Genomic DNA, 17,351 nt, shown 5'->3' with positions numbered 1-17,351 from the left:
CTCTGATTCTTCCTGCCTCAGGGAGACCCTCGCCGGGACAGGGACCTGGGACCAGAGGGTGACAATGTGGGAAGTCCTTGCGTTCACCCTCCTGCCTCGGAGCAGCACGGACGGGCTCCCCAAGTGCCCCCGGGTGGTCCCTGCCCTCGTAGCATCTCAGAGGGTGATGGATTTGTGTTCTCTTTGGCCAGAAAGACTTTCCCTGCTGGTGTCCACGCTTGGACTCTACCTGCAGCTGAAGCCGCACCCTCAAGCCACCTGGGTTCACGGTGGCTGCAAGGGCGCCAGCCCTCCCCTGGCTTTCAACGTGCAGGACCCCTTCCTGAGTCACAGGAAGTAACCTCGTCCAGGTGGGCACAGCCCTGGAGCAAAACCCCAGGGACCCTCAACCCAGGGGAGCTGGACCAGAGAGAGACGCCCGCTTCAGCCCGGAGAGAAGCAGGGGCACACTCCCCACCCCGCGCCCACAGCTGGTTCCCAGCAACAAGGGCTCCATGGGCCCCTCTGCCTCTGGCTCTCCCACGCCCCGCCCCTCACTCCTTCCCCGTAAACGAACCGTGTCCAGGCTCACGTCTCAGGATCTGCTTTCAAGATCCCTCAGATGAAAGCAGACACCACGGTGAATCCACACGCCAGCAGGATCACCGCCTGCGCAGGGCACTCCCGCTCACGCTCACGTGTGCCCACGGACGCGGGGAGGAGGAGGTCGAGTGACTCGGTTTCCTCGCAGCCTGTCCCTGCGGCTCTGCTCGGAGCTCCCGGGCGCTGCGTGCCTTCCCTCCGCGGTGGTCTCCCGCCCGACGGGCATCTGCCTTAGGTTTTCAAGACACCCTCAGTGCTCCTCACGCGTATCAAGGTCGGGGACCACTCACTGCAGAAGGAACAGGGTCCAAGCAGAAGCTGCTAGACCGTGAAATCCGAGGAAATATTCTCATGGTAGGAAGGATGAAGACGTGGGTTTTTCACTGGGAAACAGGACTCAGCTGATCCCCCGGGTGGTTCCACTGAGTCTACCCTTACGGTTTTTAGCTGGGGAAGCTCTGCCCACCTTTGCAATTCCATTCCTTCCCTATGAGGATAGTCCCCACTACTGTGGGGTCCTTGGTTCCCCAGTGCCCCCACTTACCACCCTTTAAAATGGGCCCATAACCGAGGGTTGTTCATCTTTGTGACTCTTTGCAGAGAGCATTAGACTTTTCAGTAGGAGACTGAGGGACTGAGATGAGTGCTGAGATGTGAAAATAGAGATGTTCCCTCCAGATTATTTTTATCTTGTCTTAAACACTCAAACACCGAGACAGGCAGACCAATTAAGCTTTCCTGGGAAGCTGTGCATGTCTTCCAACCACAGCAAGTCTGGGGTTATAATTCCCGGCTCCCTACAATAAAATCGTTTCAAGGGTAAATAAAAGGCCAGTGAGAACAATGGCTGGTTGAGAACAACTGTCTCACAGTGACCACTTCGTACACCAACTGTGCGTGAGCAGATCCTGCCGGCCACAAACCGGTTCCACTGGGGCGACCGTCCGTGGCGCTCACTCCCAGGCCTGGTGGAGCCACACTGCCTCCCCCGGGTCATTTGTGTCTTGGTCTCATTCCTTTATAATCTGAACAGTCCCCCAGCCTGGCGGCCACTGGCCTTCAAGGCTGATGTGCGTGGGGTGCAGGGGCTTCGCAAGGCCGCAGAAGATCCAGCCTGGCCGCTGCTGACCTCTGGATGCCGCCCGGGCATTAGTCACACGGTCCCCAGGGTCCCCGAGTCCTGGGGGACGGCCCCCCTCCTCCAGCTCCCAAGGTCCTTTGGGGGGGGCGGGGGGAGCAGAAGAAACAGGCCCGTCACAAGGCCACGCAGAGGAAACCTGACCGCCACGTCCAGTACAGCACGTCCTCCTCCGAGACGCTGCAGAAGATCACCCTGCACAAAGCCCCCAGGCAGGGCGTGTGAGGGTCTCACTGATCAGAGGAAGGCACTGTGTCAGCTCAAACCCGTCAGAGCCTCCATCAAAGAAACAGAGAAGCAACGCTGGCAGGAAAGCGGAGCCGGGGTGCCCTGCTGGCCCCGGTGCCCTGTTGGTGGGGGTGCGGCATGGGCAGCTGTGAGGGCAACAGCACAGCTGTTCCTGAAACCTTAGATGTGGAGTTAGTCCATGACCAGCAATTTCATTCTGCATGTGTGCCGAAAGAGGGAGAAGCAGGACTCAAAGCAGGTGCCCCGCTCACGGCAGCAGCACCCACAGCATTCACGGCAGCTGAAAGGGGGAGCACCCCACCTGTCGGTGGACGATGGGTAAACAAGACGTGGTCCATCCACACAGTGGATCACGGTCCAGTCTCAGAAAGGAAGGAGGTTCCGACACGTGCTGCAGCATGGAGGAACGCTGAGAACATCCTCAGTGAAATAAGCCAGCCACAGAAGAAAAAGCTCTGCATGATTCCACTTGTACGAGCTCCCTAGAGCAGATTCATAGAGACAGAAAGTGGTTTCCAGGGGCTAAGGGAGAAGGTGGAGTGAATTTTTAATGGGAGAGAGTTTCAGTTTTGCAAGAAGAGCTCTGGAGACGGTGGTGATGGCTGTACCACTACGTGACTGGTCTTAGCACCACTGACCTGTGCGTGTTAAGTGCTTAAGATGGTAAGTTTTCTGTTGTTGTGTTAGTCGCTCAGTGTCTGACTCTGTGACCTCATGGACTATAGCCCTCTGTCCGTGGGATTCTCCAGGCGAGAACACTGAGTGGGTTGCCATGCCCTCCTCCAGGGGATCTTCCTGACCCAGGGATTGAAGCCGGGTCTCCTGCATTGGCAGGTGGACCTGTTACCATCTGAGCCAGCAGGGAAGCAGAAGAAGAAAGCAGCTCTCCACCCGGGGACGAGGCGGCCTCGAGGTGGAGAATCTGGTTTCCACCCCCGAACGTGCTCACGCCGCCCTGCGCCCACGGCAGCTGCTCGTCCTCTGTACAGGGGGCTCTGGCCAGTTTCTCCCGGATTCGAGGAGGGGCGAGCACTCGGTTCCCGCCGTTCGGGCCTTTGCCTATTACTCCCGTGTGTTTGGGTTTTACTTTTCCTGACCGTGACACTTCTGGCTCTGTTGGAAAATGTCACGTGGTTCACACCAACGTTTCTATTCAGCAGGTGTGTAAGCAGCAGAGAATGCACGCGCAAGGCCACTTCCACGTCTCCCTGGAGTTCACACCCATTGCTTTTAAGGTGGGTTTGATCCATAATGTTTAGAGCACGTCCTCTTTGGAACCATCGTACCTAAGTGTCAGTCGGGTTTTTTTCTCCTTTACTGGTTACTTTTACGAGGCTGTTCCCTTGAAAGAAGCTCAAAGAGCTTTATATAAATCCATTGTATGAATCTTTCTCACACAGCAATGCGGTAGAGCGGGAAGTGGTAAGGCTCTTCCAGTTATGAAGAAACAGTCGAGGGAGTGGAAAATTCCAGAAGGAGCACGCCTCCTTGAGCTGCCATACCCCACCCTGATTTCCAGATATGCCACGGCTTTTTCCTCAGTCTAGACTGGAGACACTTACAGCGAGAGGCTGGAACTTTAATGAAACGCTCTGTTAGAGGCAGACTTCTTCAAGCTTGGCTTACACATCCAGGGTCACGCATGCCTTTCTCACGGATGTGTGGATGGGGGCAGAAGCCAGGTTTCTGGCTCAGAAAGAACCTGAGTTCTGAGTTTAGACAGGAAGTCCTCAGTCTGAATAATTAAACTTAAAACCCGGCATTTTTACGTAACACAAAGGAAGCACAAGCTTTCATTCCTTTTCGAGTTTCATAAGCATTTTTGGTCGCTCTTGTTAACAGAGATAGCAGCGTCTTAAATATTTTGCTTATGAAAAGCAACATTATAAAATGCCCTAAAAAAGTCTATTCTTTAGTGCGCTCTCACTAAAAAGAGCTACTCAGAAATTCAGCTCACTATATGGGGACCAAAGAAATAAATAAATTCAAAGTCTTAAAAAATGAGATTTTTATCCTATGCTTCTTCCCAGCTTGAAGGCTTCCGGGGGAACTCTTTGGATTGCGGGGTTATGTTTTCTCTGGGATTGTGGTGGTAACACTGGTTCGCGTGCATCCTGGGGCGCTAGCTCAGCTCGGCCACCAGGTGGCACTGTGGTCATTCACCAGCGCCCGCGGCGCCCCGGCCGGCGAGGTCGCCCAGGCATGTGCAGCCTCCGGTGCTCAGCCTGCGCTCCGTTATTATTTTTTGATTTATAAAGCGCCATTCCTCCGCAGATTCCCTGGCCGCAGCTGCTTTGGAGAAGGCTCGCAGAAGCATTACCCAGCAAGGGGAGTGACCCCGGCAAGGCGTAAGGTGGTCTGACGGACGCGCGCAGGTGGACATCTGGAAAGAAATCTGCTGACCCAAAGGGCCCAGCGGCCAAGGCCCCGGCCAGCAGAGGAGGGGTCAGCCCCGGGGCCACCCGTGTCCCAGCTAGCATGGAAGGCAGTCCCTCCAGTGGGCACACGCGCAAATCTGTTCCCGTAAAAGATAGAGGCAAGAGTTCTTTCGGTGGTGAGCAATCGAAACATTGCAGCTGGGACCTGCTGGGCCCGGTTCAGCCTTTGTGTTCCATCCAGAGTTGGGCTGGCTCCAGGCGCTCGGTTCAGTCTGCAGGGAGCCAAACACGCTCCTCATGGTTTAGGGAACTGCTGCAGTCGAGACCCTGAGCGGGCCGGGGAGCTGGGGACACCAGGGACCCTGCCTCTGGGGACAGTGCTCTGAACAGGGCGGTCATTACAGGTGGAGCCTTTGTAACAGCAGCCGAAAACTTATAAATCCAATTCTAAGTCATGACTGTGCGAGCCAGAGGGGAGCACGTTGATGGGATGCAAACGAAAATACAGAAGCTTGATGAAAACAGCACGACTGTGGGAGGCCAAGTGGAACCGAGGGCTGCGAGCTGGCGGTCCGACGACACGGGTGGGGGGGGTGACCTCCAGTGGTGCGGGCACCCACATGCCCTGAGCCCCCGCCCATCAGACCCCGTGCTCTAAGCCCCGCCCCCCATCAGACCGCGTGCCCTGAGTTATGCTAAGCAGTTCTCCCAGCAGTCTAGTGTAACAGCCGTTGTCATCACTGCTTTACAGAGGAGGACCCTGAAGGCCCGATGGTCAAGATTACATGGCCAACGAGACACGTCTGGGAGCTAGAGCGAAGGCCCCTCGGCTCCCAGGTCCCTTAGGGGCACCGCGCTGCTTCCTGAACAAAGCGGAGCGGGCGGGCATGGCCGCACAGAACCTCCGAAGGGTTCGCCTGCATCCCGCAGGCCTTCCCGCTGGCCGAGAGGAGGAGCGTCCAGAGCTCGGGGCCTGTCTGCCCTCCTCCCCAGCTCCAGGCGGGAGCCGGGCTACTGTGAAGACCCGGGCCCAGGGGTCTCCTGCGGTCTATTCTCTGCTGGTAGCCACTCGCGGAGTGCGGGAGAGAGGAGGAGACCCTGCTGGTCACTCCTGGGGAGCCTGTCCGACAAGCGGTGGAGAGTGGCCGAGCGCGGTACCCGCGGCCATGGCCTGTGCACATTTGATTGGGGGATGATAAACTGCGCACAGGAAACTTGCTTCTTTCATCAACTCAAACAGGGAGGGAAAGCTTGAGCTCCCGGGAGGAGGAGGTGGGAAGACGGGGAGGCTGGAGCCCGGGCTGCCCTGACTGAGTGGAGGAGCGAGGGGAGCCGGGAGGACGTGGACGGATTTGCTGAGGACGTTATTGATGAGCAGAGTGCGGATCCCTGGCCCTCATGGGACGTCTAACCTGACGATGGGAAAGACGAAAGAGCTGGTGAGGACTGGCCTCCAGCTGACCTGCCAACTTCTGGAAAGAGACGGACGGCCGCAAGCGGAAGGTGCCGGGCCAGGGGAGGAGGAAGCAGAGAGCAAACGTGGACGGTGCCCGTGGTGAGGCACAGGGGCCTCTCTGACCCACCATGTCTAAGGAGCCCCGCAGAGAGGAGCTGGGTGCTGGGTTCTAGTGGAGACAGGCTGGAGCCAGGCCGCTCGGCGTGGGGCGGGTGGGCTAGGGTGGGCTCGCACTGGCGGGGGCTGCACAGTCGCTGTGGCTTCACACGCCCGCTCTGGGCTGCTCGTCAGTGTGGCCGAGAGAGCCACACCCGGACGGAGATGCGACACCGCCTTCTGGGGTCCACAGCTAAGTCTTCCCACCTCCCCCGACCCCTGGTGACATGGAGGCTGTGGAGGAGAAGCAGAAGGAACATGGCCTTCTCCGACTTTGCTGGGGCTGATCAGTGTCCAGTAAGTACCTTCTTTGAAAAATGACTTTCCCCAGCAGGTTGTTTTGGAAGTGAAAGTGACTCAGTTGTGTCCTACTCTTTGCGACCCCATGGGTTGTAGCCCGCCAGGCTCCTCTGTCCATGGGATTCTCCAGGCAAGAATACTGGAGTGGGTAGCGTTTCCCTTCTCTAGGGGATCTTCCCAATCCAGAGATTGAACCTGAGTCTCCTGCGTTGCAGGCGGATTCTTTATCAGCTGAACCACAGGGAAGTCCGGTTGTTGGGAGTGTTAGAATTTTTTAAAAAATTGACTCTTCTCCGAGTCCTATTCTAGCTGTGTGGCTGTAAGTTATGCACGTGAAGCGTCAGACCTTCCCAGGAGGTAAACACTGCCGTCTCCGTGCTGAGATGTGGACACGAGGCCCCTGGAGACACGGGGTCACTTGGGGCCTTGGCTGCTGGTGGCAGAGCTGGCATTGGACATTGGGTCTAGACTCAAAACTTGGGGCACTTCCTCCTTATTTCCGTAAATACAAAATAAGAAGAAATAAGAAAACATATCTCATTTGTTTTGTGCACACAACATTATTGCTTTTATAAAATATAGTCTGAAAAATCATCTGAAATGTCATCAGCCATCAGCAACCAGGAACATTTCAGTGATTCTCCATGAAGACTGCATTCATTTGCTGCATTCAATTCACTGCTGCATTCATTTCAAGATGAACTTGTCAATACACAGGTTTCTCCTTCTTGAAAACCGATTGCAACATATCTCATCGACCGGAAGTGTCTGGCTCTTTGGTCTTCAGGTTTGCCCAGTGGGGTGGGCTTGGGGTTTCCATAGGGGGAAGGGCCTCCCTGGCTGCAGGAAGCCTCACTCCCGTGTCTGCCCCCCCCCCCCGCCCACTGGGGCAAGGCTGCTGGGAGCATCTGTGGGCTCTGACCGGCTTCCGAGAGGGGGTGTGATCTGCCTCTTGGGACAGGATTCTGGGGACGGGTCCTGGAAAATGAGAACCACGTCCACCCTCATCTGCCTTGACTGTGGGGATTTCCCTCCAGCCAGGCCCTCCAGGAAGCACTTTCAATATTCCCTAGAAATGCCACGAGGTGACATGATGGTCCATTTTCTGTCGCTTGGGTGGGCGCACAGCTGAGAAGGGCTAGGGTCTGCCCCCAGGCCTCTGTAACTTGGAGCCTGTGCTCGGCGTCCGTTCAGTGTGTCCCTGAGTCACGTCACCATCGCTAGCAGAGGCTTGTGTGGGAGAGGTCTACAGGAAGGTGCGGTTTGGGGGTAGGAGGAGTTAGACTCAGCAGACACACACACAGGTGTGCACACACCTCGCACCAGCACGGGGCCTCCCTCTCAGAGGAGCCTATGAGCGAGCAGCCTGTGCTGGCTGGGACTCAGAGCCCAGTGCCCGCCCGCGTTTGGGAGCCAGCACCAGCTGTGAAGGCGCCTTTGTTTTCCTTATTGTGCAAAAGGTGTTCTGATTACAATGTGTTTTTCTGAGTCAGACGGGGGAGGTAAAATGTTGGCTATGAGATGGTATTTGTGAAATCCCAGTGGAAGAGATCATAAAGTGACTTTAGTGCTTGTTTACGAATGGTTTTGTGATCTGAAGGAGAACAGACTGAGCCGTAGTCACTTAGAGAATTTCTCTGGCAGGTTTGTAAATGCTGATGTTCAAGGAGGTCAGAAGAATGAATAATGAGACAGCTGCTTGGGGACTTGTATCAGTCAGGAAAATGGGTCCTGCTGCATAACAAACAAGCCCCTGAGTCTCCTAATGCAACAAAAGCCGATCTCTTATCCAAGTGCAGGCTGGCCGGCTCACAGGGCAGCTCTCCTCCCAAGGATGAGTGGGGATCCTGGCTGTTTCCCCTGCGGACCTGCCAGGGAGCGATCAGGTTTCAAGGCTGCCACACTGAAGAAATGAGGGCCTGAGGGCGGGTGGGGTGCTTTGAAGACCATATTCCGACGCCAAAATCAGAGGTTTGCAACCACTTCAAGAAGGACAAGCTCTAACTTTCACATTTGATGAAGGCACCTTGAAGAAATGTGAAGGTTAGCTCTTCTCTCACGAGTATAGGAACATATTTGGGAATAACAGGCCCAGAACTGTGGAAGCGGAATGGAAGTCCGTGATGAAAAGGAGCTGTCGTCAGACCTGGAGCTCACCGGAATCCAGGGCGGTCTCGCCTGGGATCGCTGCTTGGTTACCTCTGCACAGACTCTTCCCAAACGATGGCTCCGTCATGGACTCCTTGTGGACGCATGTTGGGAGGAACCAGGATCCTACCTACGACGACCACCGTCTGCAAAGAGCAGACATCTTGTCCCTCATGCTGCAGACATTTTTTATGAAACAACCAAGTTTCACCAAGGAAACTGGAATCCTTGGGTTCCTTCTGGACCCCACTTCTTCTCCACATCCCTGCCGCCCCGCCCCTCCCTCCTTAGAGGACACAGCTCTGACTAACTTGCCGCGGTCCCTTGTGGGACACTGGTTTAGAGACTCATTGCACCGCTGTTTTCCGTAATAAAGGCATAGGGTTGATTTATGTATTTTCAAAATTTACACAAGTGACGTCCTGTTGTGTGCATTGTTAGGACCACTTTGTATATTCAACATTTGGTTTTCAAGAGCTGTTCAAGGCGTAAACTTAATTGTTCCTTTTAATAAATATTTTGTATTCCGTTATATTGGCTCTTGATGTTGGAAATTTAGACTGTCTTCAAATTCTCTTCTTACAAACTAGTTAGTGAATGATTATCAGGGTTCATCAGAGAAATGGAACCAGTAGTGTGTGTGTGTGTGTGTGTGTGTAAGTAATTATGTCTCTATACATATAGATATAGAACCCACTTATACTTAATATATATAAACACATATTTTTATATGAAATGGTTGTAATATATACAACAATTCTCAGAATGCTCAGCTCAACTTTGAAGCCTCAATTCAACAAGGATCGTTTACATTTTATAGGCTCAAACCCCCAAAAGCAAGTCCTCTGGCTTAAAAAATCCATTCGTAGCAACTCTTCCAGCCCCGGGCACCCGAGTAGTCACCGAGGTCCTCTGTGGCCCCGCCTGCAGCATCCGTCTCCTCTGTCATCCTTGCACCTCAGCTCTGGTTTCCCACCTCAGCGCTGCTGACGCAGGGGCTGAGGAGTCCACACCTGGGGGGCTCCTGGTTTTGGAGGCTGTTAAGCAGCCTCCCTGGCATCTGCCTGCTCGATTCTCACACTCCCCAAGTTGTGAAAATCACAGCTGTTTCCATTCCCTGCCAAATATCCCACGAGGGCAAAACGGCCCCAAACTGAGAACCAGTGACTTAATTAAAACCCCTCGGTAACGTCCCCATGGCAGATGCTCTCAGAGAAAACGCCAGCCCGCCCACTCTGCCCGCAGGTACTGGGTGGAAAGGGGAGAAGGATGTGCAACCTGATTGACCCTCCAAGGTTGCCCTTGAGGTCTAGGTTCTGAGTTTATTTCTCTGCTGGCTACACTTAGGAGGGATAATTTCGTGAGTAAAAACGATATGGTCAAGACAAATTGAGAGCAAATAAAGAAAGAATCTCTTTTTTTTCTATGGCAGGAAATGATAGGAACCTGAAAGGGAGTTTGCTTAAATTTTTGTCTCCCTAATTTAATTTTCTCTGTTGTTTTCCCAGTGGGGACCAGGCTTCCAGATGTTACCGCTGCCTTTTGATGTTAAGGGGGCTCCGGACAATGAAGAGCCGCAAGCATGAGCCCCCTTCTCCACAGGCCAGACGCGCGTCAGTCACCACCACCTAAGACGCAGGGAAGAATCTGGAAGAAGCAGAAATGTTTTCCAAAGAAAACGCACGTCGTGAGGTCCGTTCACAGGCTATTTTGACCCTAACTCAAGGGAAAGTTTTCCCCACGGCCGGACTCTCAGTTAAGCACATTTTAGAGAGTCTGACCGCTGACTTTTCCTGCAGTAGACTAGGAAAGAGTGGGCGTCACAGAAAAGTGTCCTGAAAGCAGAGAAAATGGTTGTTACCCCCTGATGGGAGAAGACAGAATAACAGAAACGGGAGCAATAAAAACCATCTCACGACCCCAAAACCTCAGGGGCCCGAGGTTAGCTAATATGTAGCATAAACTGCACAAACACTTCATTTGTCCCCTCTCCCTCCATGAGTAATGTTACAACGCTCACAGCGCTGGAGGCTTATGGGCGATGCTGAGTCTTTATCAAAGCAAGTTTCTCTTATGTTCACGATAGTCCTGCGGGCAGGGGTGATGGTCTCACACGAGTGTGAATGTGTGTGACCACCACTGAACTGCACGCATAACCCTGATGAGACTGGTGAACATTATGCTGCGTGTGTCACTGTTATGTAAAAAATCAGGTCTTAGGAGGACTGAGAAGTGTGTAATGTATTTTGGAAAAAAATAACCAAAACATATATGATTCAAAATAAAACTGTGCTGCCTAGGATAAGCAGACTCTCCTCGTGAGACACTCAGGAACAGTGTCTCCTTTATCACAGAAACTTGATGGTCACGATGTCTCTGGAATTTGCTCAAAATCAGCAAGCGAAAAAAAAAAAAAACAGCAAGGAATCAGGTCCTAATAGAAAGAATCGGATGTCATGATTTGGGGACTGGCTTTTTTAAAAAAAAAAACTCTGACAATGAAATACGACTACAAATCTTGTGGTTTGATAATAGAACTTAAAAAAAACCCATGTTGGATGACTGGGTCCATTTCTGCGGCTCCTCTGAGAGTGTGAGCTTCAGGATTCCACCTTTACGCATCAGGATGAAGGATGAATAGGTGGACTGTCTGCCTTGACGACGGCGAGCAGATTCCTGGCGGCCCGCACCGAACACAGCGACCCCCGCGGGCCCCTCAGCGACCCCAGCGGGCCCCGGGGAGCGGCGGCTTCTACTCAGAGATCCGACCACTTGCTGTCATTTGTCACCCTGTTGACTGCGGCAGTAAGGACTCACTCACGCTGCTATCATGGTGCCAGGACCACGCCAGGGACTTTCTGAGGAGCTTTGTCCCGTCACATGAGAAGGTCGGATTGGGCGCTGCCTGCTTCCTGCTGTCTGGTCCTGCTGTGTGTTTCGCTCGATGTTTCTGCTCGTCCACATTAAAAGGGGAGAAGTCCTGAAAGCACAGACTATTGACCAAGGTGGGGCAGGCTCTGGAGACTCAGCTGACTTGGATTGACCACTGGCCCTCTCATAATTGTCTTTTTAAGGCTGCTGCTGCTGCTGCTGCTAAATCGCTTCAGTCGTGTCCGACCCTGTGTGACCCCATAGACGGCAGCCCACCAGGCTCCCCTGTCCCTGGGATTCTCCAGGCAAGAACACTGGAGTGGGTTGCCATTTCCTTCTCCAATGCATGAAAGTGAAAAGCGAAAGCGAAAGTGAAGTCGCTCAGTCATGTCCGACTCTTAGCGACCCCATGAACTACAGCCCACCAGGCTCCTCCACCCATGGGATTTTCCAGGCGAGAGTACTGGAGTGGGGTGCCATTGCCTTCTCCATCTTTTTAAGGCAGGGAGCTTCAAACCTTTTTTTTTTTTTTTCGGAGAAAATTAGATCTCAAGTTTGGGGTTGGAATTCTAATTTTGTTTTTGTTTTGCTTAGTGAGAAATTTGATGTTCTGTAAGTGACTTTTAAAGTTATTTCTTTTTTGTGGCTGCGCTGGGTCTTCGTTGCTTTTCTCTAGTCGCGGCGAGTGAGAGCTGCTCCCGTTGAGGTGCACGGGTTTCTCCCTGCGGTGGCCTCTCTCGTTGCGGAGCATGGGCTCTAGGCACTTGGGGTTCAGTAGTTGTAAGATGGGGGCTTAGTTGCTCTGCAGCCTGTGGGATCTTCCCAGACCAGCGATCAGTGCATCCCCCGTACTGGCAGGCGGATTCTTATCCACTGTGCCGCCAGGGGGTCCCTGCAAATGACTCTTAAGTAAGCACTATTTGATGGGGGCGAGTAGATTCATCCAACTCTTCCTTCCCATCACATGTGGCTCTCAAAGTCTGGTCCTCAGTTAGGACCAGGGGAGGAACTGGCACAGCTGGAGGCATCCTCTGCTCAGCAGAGAAACAGAATTAGCCCACAAGTCTGAAAAACTCAGCCGTTGGTCCGCGTGGGGGCTCTGGGCAGCCAGCGGGGATGGAATTCTCTGAGGAAAGAAAGGATTTTTCTGAATCATTTCCTCAGAAGGGAAATAACCACCCAATTTTAGCCTCAAGCTTTCAAGTTATTTCTCCAAATCTCTGGAGGTTTTTCAGATCCAGTTCTGAAGGTTTTTATAAAAGCGAAATGGCCCTGAGATCTCCTGTCCAAGTGCAGAGCCCCTTGCTGAATGGATGGGGTGTGATGCGGTTTTCTGAGAGCTTGTTTGGATTTCAGGAAGTGAACGAGATAAGCTGAATGGCCTTTTCCTGCTCTGACTCTTAAAAAAAGAGTCTTGCCCAAAAACGCTTGAAAGAAACCACTGACATTTCCTAACTTCAAAAGAACAAAACTCTAACAGGGGAGGAAAGAAAATCACAATTAGAGGCCCAGGATGCAGCAGAGACACAGCCAGTGGTAACGCCAGTGGGGACAGATTTAGAATAAACACTCGGTGCCCCAGAGGCTGTGTGTGCATCTCGTTTTGTTTTGTATGAACGTCCCTGCTAAGAGCGTGACACAGAAACACACCTGTCTGGTCTGAAATGTTTCCCTTGCCACCCTCCTCCTTGCTTCTTGCTTTGCATTTCACTGTCAGGGGAGGTAATCTTGGCGTGTGTGTGTGTGTGTGTGCGCGCGCTAGAGGCTGTTTCAGGGAAGTTCTGTGTTGGTAAACGAGGTGGTTTAGGGCTGAACGTCATTTCTGTTATTTTTGTGGAGAGATGGAAAGTCAGTGTGATGCCCTGATCGCCGCATGACATCCTTCAGCATGGGCAGAATTTCCAGGGAAGCCCACCCCAGCCACCCCTGAGCAGCTCCGGGCTGGACTTTTCACCCTGAGAAAATGTGGTTATTTCAGACACCCCTCATCACCCAGTCCTGAGACGCTCGGCAAGAGCAGGGGAGCAACACCCAGCCTCTATTTGAGGGCAGGAGAGGAGAGCCAACCTCTGCCAGGCCTGGGCCGAGACCCGGGGCTTCCCAGAGCCCTCGCCCACAAGCTCCAGTGCAGCCTGTGAGACGACAGGTGACCCGTCCCCCCTTCCCTGCATGGAAAGGCGTGACTCCGGTGTAGGTGTGGCCTTATTCTCGGAGTCAGGGTTCACAGGCGATGTGAAGAGATGCAACGCTCCCTGCCATGGCTGCATCAATCCTTGAAAACTCAAGGAGGCTCAGCTCCGGGACCTAAGAGCTAAGGTCCAGAAGATCAGGGAGTAAAAGCCAGTTCCTTCATGGCCTCGCCGACTCGATGGACGTGAGTTTGAGTAGACTCTGGGAGACGGTGGAGGACAGGGGAGCCTGGCATGCTGCAGGGGTCGACCCTCAGGGTCTCAAAGAGTCAGACGCGACTGAGTGACTGAATTACGACCACAACATGCTCCGTGGCACGTTCAGGATAGGAGAGTAGACGTGAGAAAGTAGCGAAGCGGTGGGCATCCACAGTCACTCCAGAAACAGTCCCTTGCCCTGGGGGCAGGTGGGGGGCCTGTTACTCTCCTCAGCAGGAAAGCGCCTCACAGCTGCTCTGCCCGGAAGAGCCCTCAGCCTGCTCCCGGCCCCACTCGAGCCCGGCCCCATCGCCGTCTCTCTCCTCCATCTCCCCAGGCATTTGCTGTCAGGCTTGGAGCATTTTCCTCCTTCCCCCATGACCCCACGCCCTCAGAAACCAACTCTGGCCAAGTTACTCCTTGGCCTGTGAGAAGCCTGGAGACCCTCTTCAATCCAAAGGACATTAGAAATGGCATTTTCTGACCCTCCCTGGACCGGGCTCAAGGGAGTGACGTCTTTGCTTCCCGGTCCCCTCGATGAGCTCCTTGGAGATGCTAGTCCCGGTGAGTCACGCCTGCTCAGCACTGTCGGGGCTGCCTCCTGGGGGGGCTCCTCCTGCCTAAGCAGGGGGCCAGCCTTGGCAGCCCCTCCACCCCACCTCACACCACCCGAGGGGCAGGGAGGGGGCTGGGAAGGGACAGGACCCTGCCTTTCCTGGCACCAAGTACTTCTCTCATCCCTGGAAGCGCTTTCCTGCTGAACTTCAGAACGCAGTTATTTTGAAGTCAAGCCAGGAAAAGCTCTGGAAACAGTGATGGGAGCTTGTGCTGGAAGCCGAGGACACAAGCTCCATGCCGACTCTCCAGGCCTTATTTATTTCATGATCTGGACTAATTTCTCAGCTGTAATCGACACCACCCACCACCTATGAACTTCCCAGAAACGTCCGGCAAGGGAGGGGCGGGACGAGCAGGAATGCCCGTGGCCGCCAGGCTCCAGGTCCAATCTGTCACGGCCGGCTCCATAATTCATGTAGACGGCCTCCTCAAATAAGCGGAACTATTGGCAGCGAACGGTCGGAGCAAACGTCCCAGTTTTATTACAGGACGGAGTCTGTTACACGATCGGGTTGCAGAGTGAGTTGACGTGTGAAGACCCAGCTAGCCTTTACATTTCGATATTTTGCTCATCTTGGATTTCTTTGGTATTAATTTTGATCTTTGAAAAAAAAGTATTGTACTAGGAAACTTAAATGCGTATTACTAAATGAGAGAAGCCAATCTGAAAAGGCTTGTGCTGTGATTCCAACTCAATGACATCCCAGAAAAGGCAAAACTATAGACACAGTGATGAGATAAGGGGCTCCCAGGATTGGGGGGCAGGGAGGGAGGGAGGGGGCACAGGCGGGGCACAGAGGAGCCTGGGCGGGCCATTAGACTCCTGCGTAGGACGCCGCAGTGATGAATACATGCCATTAAGCATTTGTCCAAACCCTTGGAATGTATAACACGAGGCATGAACCCTGATGTAAACAGCGGGCCCTGGGCGCTGACCGTGTGCCAGTGTAGGGTCATTGATCATAGCGACTGTACCCCAGTGGGGGTGCCGATAATGTGGGAACAAGGCATGGGGGGGTAGGGGGCAGGCAGGAGATTTCTGCACCTTTCTCTCAAATTTGCTGTGAACCTAAGACTTCTCTAAAAAATAGAGTTTGATACAAACATTGCATTAATATGCTATTATCTGGGACATTACCGTACGATGGGGACAGAGTTTCACGAGACGGAAAGAGTCCCGGGGAGGCAGAGATGGGACGGGGCAGCATGACTGTAAAGCTGCTGAACCTGAAAGTGGTTAGAGGCGCATTCTGTGTTGTGTGTGTTTGATCAGAACTTCGACACGCCATTTATCTTAGTGACGGAGTTTTTCACCCCCCCTTCGCCTTGAGTTGGGTCCTTCTGGTCTCACCCTCGTCCTGGCCCCACTTCCCAACCTCTGAGAATCTGAGCGCTGCGGGTGTCAGGGGAGTGAACCGCCTACGCCTGATGCAGACAGCAACCTATTTTATTTTGTTTTTCTTATGCCTGCTGCTGCTGCTAAGTCGCTCCAGTTGTGTCTGACTCTGTGCAACCTCACAGACGGCAGCCCACCAGGCTCCCCCGTCCCTGGGATTCTCCAGGCAAGAACACTGGAGTGGGTTGCCATTTCCTTCTCCAATGCATGAAAGCGAAAAGTGAAAGTGAAGTCGCTCAGTCGTGTCCGACTCTTCGCGACCCCATGGACTGCAGCCCACCAGGCTCGTCCGTCATGGGATTTTCCAGGCAAGAGTACTGGAGTGGGGTGCCATTTCCTCCTTCAGGAGATCTTCCTGACCCAGGGATAGAACCTGCGTCTCCAGGGCCTTTTCTTTAAGAGGAGGCTCTTTGGTGTAAAATCATTCTTCTCAGTCTGGCTTACCTTGTATTGAATGTGCATCAGAAATAGAGGATGAGAGTGAGTGAAAACGATGGAAGATAGCCGTGGAAGGGTGCACAGGGGCTTCTTTGGCGGCTCAGATGGGAAGAACCTGCCTGCAATGCAGGAGACCTGGGTTTGCTTCCTGGTCAGGAAGCTCCCCTGGAGAAGGGAATGGCCACCCACGCTAGTGTACTTGCCTGGAGAATCCCATGGACAGAGGAGCCTGGGGCGGGGTGTGTGTGGCTAAGTTCCTGGGGTCACAAAGAGTTGGCCATGACTGAGCAACTGACACTTTGGAAGGAGGCTGTATGCATTTCCCACTGTGGAATCATGAACAGCACAAACAGTGGCTGAAAGCTACGGTTTGTCATCTCGATGTTACTGATGTCTCTGTGGATCAGACGTCCAATGCGGTCTGGCGGCCTTCACGTCTGGAGTTTCCAAGCTTATGCTCCTCATCGGCAGGATCCAGTTCCCTGCGGTTGCAGGACTGGGGTCCTTTTCCTGCCGGTGTCAGCGGAGACTTGCTCTGAGTTTGCGGGGGTCACCTCCTCACCACGGGCCCTTCCCCTCTCAGTTAGCAAGGGCATGTCAGGTCCCTCTCCTGCTCTGAATCTCTGAGCCCACTGGGTCACCTCCCCGGGGTAAGGTCAGCTGACTTGGGAGCGTACTGACATCCGTAAAGCCCTTCACAGCAGTGGTCAGGTTCACCTTTAACCGAATGGCTGGGAGGTGTGCACACACCGCGGATGGAGGTCTTGGAGCCTGTGTCCTGGACTTTGAGGGGAACAGTTTTGGGGTCTTAAAGTCCTGTGCTGGCTCCAGCCTCGCAGACAGCGTGCCTTTACTCTTCATTAACCTCGGAGGGCCTCCGCACTGAAAGAGTCGTGCCTCCAGGGACAAGAGAGAGCGGTGTGATGCTTGCTTTGTTCCAGGTCAGTTTGAGCCTGGGACAGGACCACCCACGCAGGTGATAATTGTGACGATTTTCGTGGTGATCAGATTACTGGTTGACCCCGTCCCCTCCTGTCACACCAGGCCCCCAAACCCTCCTCAGATGGAAATCATTTTCAGAACTTGACCGTGCTTCAGAGGCAAAGCCCTCGCTAGCCACTTACAAACACCATTTGGCGTCCACCCGTGTTCTCTGAGAGCGCAGTATCTGACTGACGTCTGCACGATTACTGCGGGGTGATACGCTTCATGGGTGCCTATCTTTCTAACGGAA

The 17,351-nt window shown here is 53.6% G+C and overlaps 1 long non-coding RNA gene across 3 annotated transcripts; it reads left to right on the top strand.

Annotated features, from left to right (window-relative positions):
• The first annotated feature begins 1,962 nt into the window (after positions 1 to 1,962).
• LOC138984974 (uncharacterized) lies at positions 1,963 to 14,984 on the top strand. Of its 3 annotated transcripts, XR_011462207.1 has the most exons (4): positions 1,964 to 2,632; positions 3,127 to 3,204; positions 4,244 to 6,256; positions 9,916 to 14,984. It is a non-coding gene; the product is annotated as an uncharacterized lncRNA (long non-coding RNA). The 3 variants fall into 3 exon arrangements; XR_011462208.1 differs by lacking the exon at positions 9,916 to 14,984 and having other exon boundaries at positions 1,963 to 2,632; positions 3,130 to 3,204; positions 4,244 to 8,933; XR_011462206.1 differs by lacking the exon at positions 9,916 to 14,984 and having other exon boundaries at positions 4,244 to 8,933.
• Positions 14,985 to 17,351: the final 2,367 nt, after the last annotated feature.

Source organism: Bos mutus, chromosome 23, assembly GCF_027580195.1.
Source record: "Bos mutus isolate GX-2022 chromosome 23, NWIPB_WYAK_1.1, whole genome shotgun sequence".
Taxonomy (NCBI): Eukaryota; Metazoa; Chordata; class Mammalia; order Artiodactyla; family Bovidae; genus Bos; species Bos mutus.
The sequence above is the reverse complement of the archived record's forward strand: the minus strand, read 5'-3'. Positions and strand labels throughout refer to the sequence as shown.